The following is a 6,568-nucleotide window of genomic DNA, read 5'->3' on the forward strand; positions in this document are numbered from 1 at the left end:
TTGACACATAAGTGCCACTTACCTACATGCTCATTGCTAGGAACTTCATGTTCGATGCCAAGGGACTTCATGCTCGAGGACAAGGGGGACTGAAATTGCTCAATGCCAACAGGGACTAAAAATTGCTCGTTGCCAAGGGGGACTGAAATAGCTTGTTGCCAAGGGGGCACAAAAAATGTGGACATGTAGTATCCCCACTGGGCATGTACCCTGCCAGGTACTTCTGTTAATTAAAATCTGCTTGCACCCAATGTTCTTTTTAACAGATGTACCTGGCAGGGTACCTGCACAGTAGGGATACTACATGCCCACACACACTCTGTGCCCTGAAATAGCCAGCATAAAAAAAAAAAACATTGGGAGCAAGCAGATTTTAATTAACAAATGTACCTGGCAGGGTACCCTGTGCCCTGAAATAGCCAGCATTAAAAAAAAAACATTGGGAGCAAGCAGATTTCACCTTGCAGGACCCACAGCCAGCGGGGATCACACACATAGCCAGCGGGGATCACACACATAGCCAGCGGGGATCACACACACAGCCAGCGGGGATCACACAGACAGCCAGTACCAGATGCGAGCTGGGTATAGCTGTCGGAAGGCACAGGGAGGCCCAGGGAGATGACCGCGGTCCAGCAGTCCGGACGACCACGATGAGCAGCATCTGTAGCAAAAGGCACAAAATCTCCAAGTGAGTCCCGCTTCACGTTGGCGCCGTCGCAGCAGGAGGTTACTTTCTTATGCAGTTGACCTCCTGCCGCCAAGTGAGTCCCGCTCCACGCCGGCGGAGCAGCAGGAGGCTAATCTTCGCTCTGCCAGCGGCCAGCTGCTGCCGCTGTTATGGGTCGCTGTTCTCGGGGAGCAGGCGGGGGTGCGGGCTGCACGGCTCCGGCGCCATTTGACCTCTCAGCGCCCGGAGCAGGTGCTCCACCGGTTCCGTCCTCCCTACGCTCCTGCCCACGTCACAGCCTCATTAGCATGGGAACGCCCAGCGTTGTCATGGGAACGCCCATGAAATGCTGGGCGCTCCCATATGCTGACGGGGCTACCCAGCGCCCCTCTCCGCCCCCCCCGCTCGCTGACTGTTCGCTGTGGGTGCATGCACCCTGCATCTGCACATGTGCAGAAATGCCTGTGACTGGTCATCCCTCGCAGTAGTCCCTTGGGGAGTGGGGACCCCCCCTAAAAAAGAGGTCCCGCCCCGAGGTCACCCAAAGCCAAGACTGGAGTCTGGGGCTATCCTCGGAACCCCTTGTTGGTGGGTGCCGTTTTGATCGTTTTTGTGTAAAAAAAATAGAATTTAAAATAAATAATATTGAGTTCTGCTGTGGAACTATAAGTCCCACAAAGCCACCCCCATGCAGGTACTTGGAGAACCAAAAGTACCTTCATGCGGGACATTAAAGTGTCAACACACAGCGTAGAAAATACAACTTAATTACATACATACACTCAAACGCACATACATATACCCACCTATCTTGCCATGTAGGTCGGCCCTCTTCTCCAGGAGAAATCTGATTAGGACCTGTGAAAAATGATATTCACCTATTTCCGGGGTAGAACTGTCCTCTTGGGTCCATGTAGCCATCCAAGGGTTAAAAAAACAAAAACGTACCAGCAGACCAAGGAGCTTGTTTTTAGCTCCTCCCGTAAACTGAAGGACAATCACACTGACGTCAGTCAATGGCACGCCACTCAGCCAATCAGGTTTGAGAGTACTTGTGTACTAGCACGGCGCCCACGATATTTGGTCGCACGACATATAATCGCATCGTATACACCCAAAGCACTGCGATGCGATTTAAAATTGTATAAGCCCCCTATACGATGTTTAATTGTATAACCCCCCAAATGGGGGCTTACAATGTTAAAATGCACCCCCACGCCACCCCCACTATGAACGTGAACCCGAAGTGTGGCGAGCGCAGCGAGCCCGCGAGGGGCGGCAGTATGCGTCCAACGACCTTTTCATACCCCCACTATCCACGTCAGCGCAGAGTTGATTTTATACAGTGTGGCGAGCCACCGAGCCCGAAGCATGACGTGCGCAGCGAGCCCCGCGAAGGGACGAGTATTACTTTACATGTATTCCGCGTCCGCTCGCCACGCTTCGGGCTCGGTGGCTCACTGCGCTCACCACACTATATAAAATCAACTCCACGCCGACGAAGATAAAAAGGTCGTAGGACGCGTACCCCCGCCCCTCGAGGGCTCACTGCCCTGTTAGTGGGGCAGATGTAACATGTGCAGAGAGAGTTACATTTGGGTGGGGTGTGTTGAAACTGAAATCTTAATTGCAGTGTAAAAATAATGCAGCCAGTATTTACCCTGCACAGAAACAAAATAACTCACACAAATCTAACTCTCTCTGTACATGTTACATTTGCCCCACCTGCAGTCCACATGGTTTTGCCCATTTTCCAAACAAATTTGAGATCTAAATAAGGGCCTATGTTTGGGGTAATGCACATTTATATTAAAAATTGCAGAAGGTGGAATATTTTATTCAATTCTCTACATTTTACTTAAGCAAAAACACGGCCTACAATTTATGGTATTCTCAGAGATTAAATAAAAATCATTCCAGAAGATACAAGCTAAATATAATCTTCAACCTACAGAGCAATTATGTAAATATCTTCAGCTCAGGGGTACGCTACATTATGCTAACAGTTTAAGAAGTGAAGAAGTCAGGAAGACTGGAATCTTTTAAAAATGTTGAACTCCTCTTACACCTGCCACTTGTATTTTTTTTTAAATTCTTATGGCTGTTTTGGAGTATTCTCTTGGTGATGTGTTCAGAATTCCAGTGGAGGGGATGAAGGCATTCACAATACGAATGACGGCATCCCAACTACTGCTGGGAGACCGAGAGCCAAGTTGCAGCTGCAGAACGGACCTTCCTCGTCTGTACATGCAGGATGAGGGAGGTCATTAATGATGCGCGTAAGTGCGCATCGTTAATGATATTGCCTATAAACACTTGGTGAGTTAGTACTTGGGACATGCCAGTACACCTTTGAAAGAGTTGTCTGTGGACGACGAAACGCGTCAGGCCAAGTGTCTGACATTTACTGGACATTTCAAGGGAAACCACCACCTGCTACTACATCTGGAGTCACCTACCAAGGACTTAAAATCCAAGGTCCTATACAATCTGGATCAGGTCTCAAGCTAACTCCAGCAGGTTTATGGACACCCGCCAAACCAGTTTCAATTGATGTGGGAGATCGTTATATCTATCCCAGGAGAGCGTATCTAGGAACAAGTGAGATATCCCCAACTGTATTCATGCAATTATATGTCCCAGAATAGGCTGTGCACTTTTATATGTATTATGGAAAATGCAATTGCTTTTTAAAATCCATATACTATTTTACTATACTCTTTTTTAGTAAATAAAATATTTGTGATACCCAATTGGTCAATTTTAATTTTGTGTTAGCGCTCCACCACCTGTTTGTTTTCCCACTTGGTGAGTTAGTAAAAGATATTGCTCAGAAGGGCCCTTCTGAGCAATATCTTTTAATATCTCATCTACTATGTATGGGGAAGTCAATTATCTGGGGCAGCCCTGCAGGTCGGGGGGGGTCCACTCTGCTCAAAGACCACTGTACCAACTTCCTGACAACCTTCGAGATTGGGGAAGAGGTGTGCATATATATTCTTGAGTGACTCCCAGAACCAGTGCCGCCCAACCAGCACCTAATCTGCCATTAGGCTGGGCCATGGAGGGAGGAGAACCAGGGGCACCTCAAACATGTCTACCCTGTTGTGGAGAGTACTATACTGTATATAACTAGGTCTAATCTATATCTTACCTTTCATTAACATTTGAGTAAGGCTCTACTTCCCATCACTAATCTGTTCTTTGATTCCTTCTTTTTCACTTCCCTTAATATATTGGGAGTATATTTACTATACTACTAGTTGCTTCAATTTGTAGCCAACTTAAAGGATGGGGTAGGCAGTACACTGTTTGACCCAAATAAGAAGCACAATTGGACTAGCACCATGTTTGGAAATTATTTTGAATATCATTAACAAAACTGACAATTTTTCTTTGAATTGATAAACCTTATTACTGGTGGCGAAAAAAATCAATGGTTTGGGGTCAGACAGAGAAATAGTGTAAAATACATGCATTATATACTTACAATAACAGTCTCCCCTCACCTTGTCCATCTGCAGAGCAACCAGTAACTGACAGATTATAACAATTTACAAATATAAAAATAATAATCATATACATGTTAATAGGTGCAAATAATGTGTTTGTATGCCAGCTGCAACCAGGTCTGCATCCTGCTCCATACCACACAGCTACTGTCACCAAAATATGGATTTCACCCACACAGCCATTTTTCAGCAACAGTCAGTCTTCCTCAGTGGCACCTCAGGTTTTCCAACACAGTCAGCTTATGATAGGCTGCTAGAGTGATAGACACACCACGATTGCTGCCACACAAAAAGGCCTATTGGCAGGAAATCTGTGATGTAGTTAATGTGATGGATCAGTGAGGCGTCTTGTTAATAACTTCTGTTATTGTTAAGCACTTCTCTGGTTAAGGAAAAGCTGGTGGAGAAGCTTCATACAGCCACCAGAAAGACTGGTGAGGGGAACCTTCAACTCTGAGCGATGGACCTGGGCAAACAAATACCTATTTAGGCAAAATATTGGGACGTGGTTCACACCCTGGCATGCACCCCCAATGATAACTAAGGCACTCAGAAGTTCTTGTGCAAGAATTACCATAGGTAAAGAATCAATCACTGTTACTGGGTGGAATGTTAAGCAGCTACACAATAGGGATAGACAGTCCCAAAAGGTAAACAGATAAAGTGTACTCATTTCTCTGTCTTTTTGACAGCTTTATAAAAGGTGACCTTTGATAGAGCTGTCATAAAGTCAGCTGAACGCATCAGAAGCTCTTTCAAGCCACCATTCTCACCTAAAACAAAGACATCTAAGGACATCCGAACATTGTCCAGGTCCTACTCACTTTCCATCTAGGACTTTGCCACTAGAGCCGTGTACTTCTTCCAACAGCTGCAATAGTTACGTATACGATCTGACATACCCAGTCATACGTAACAGGAATCTTACACTGTAGAAGCAGTCACAGGATAACAGTATGACATTTCCTTGTGAAATACTATCAACTAACTGTCTTCCCTACAATATTTTTTTTTTTGTTGTGGTATATGATCTGTTGTAGATTATTGTATTCCCATTTTCCTGACAAAACAAAATCTTTAATATCTGTATGGTGAAATATATGTATTTAAAATTTTTCGACATAACAAAATCTAAGAAAAAAGTTACTATAGCAGTGGCGTAACTAGGGCTCCGCAGCCCTACAGTGGTGGGGGGTAGCTGGCAACATGTGGGCGCAGTGTTACTGCGCAGTACCTGTGGGAGCTGGAGGCAGAATGCTGGGAGCTGCAGCCAGAGCCAGCGCTAGCTACTCAGCAATGTATGTGAAGCAAGGCGTACTCTCCCCACTCTGCTCTGTTGCAGAGATGAGATGCTCTATCACAGACGCAGCCTGCACCTGTCTGTGACAGGCACGAGGGCCAGCTTGAAGATCTCACTCGTCTGCTCGTCCATTACCACACTTGAATTATAGAGACTGGGCAGACTTTACAATCAACCTAAAATCCTCACAGTAAAGTCTGTCATAGGGCAGTATTCAATGTGAATACCAGCGACGTGCAGCGAATCCTGTTTAGGATTCGCTGCACATTCGCCACTGCCCGCCACGTTCCGGAGCCTCGACGGCTCCGGTATTCAACGAGTCAGGGGCTCACTGCCCCTGACTGGCGTATTTGTGCTCCTGCGGCGATGCCGCAGGGAGCCTTAGGACGGTGGCAGGCAGGGAGATGGAAGTCTCTCTGCCTGCCCCAGAGCGTATGTGGGGGGGAGGTGGGCTCCCCGGGTGCCAGACAGCACAGCCTGCCCCCCCCCGGGGGTGCCAGCAGGGGACCGGGTATATTCACTACACCCGATAACGATCGGGTGCAGTGAATATATGAATATCTAATGAGCGGCTCCGGCGCCCCCTGCTGGCTGCTGTGTAAAAAAAAAAAAATTAATAATATTTTTTTTTAAATTAAATATATATTCATGTGCTTACAGCACATGAATAAAAATAGCATGCCCCTCCTCAGAATAAAATTCCTGATTTTTTGACACCAAATGTAAAAAAACAAAACACTTTATTTTAAAAGTTCACATTCCACTTCACCATAAAAAGATAGCGATTGCTACTCGGTGAATCATGGCGAAAAAAAACCTTGAAATGTATTCGCCATCTGCTCATTAAATAGGGTGATTCACCGTTTTTGTCAAAAATTCGCCAAACAGCACAAATTCGCCATAAAAACATGGCGAATCAGGCTCATTGAATACCGCCCATAGTCTGAGTGTGCTGAAAGAAGCACGTGAACTTCCCTGCTGTGTCTGGACACCTGCTCCTGGACATAGAGGCTGTCTGACACCTCCACCATTAGCATCAGGAGGACCTGGCTCTCTGACTCCTATCCTGTGTGAGGTCGGAAACTC

Source organism: Crinia signifera, chromosome 9 (assembly GCF_055691185.1).
Source record: "Crinia signifera chromosome 9, ASM5569118v1, whole genome shotgun sequence".
In the NCBI taxonomy this organism is placed as follows: Eukaryota; Metazoa; Chordata; class Amphibia; order Anura; family Myobatrachidae; genus Crinia; species Crinia signifera.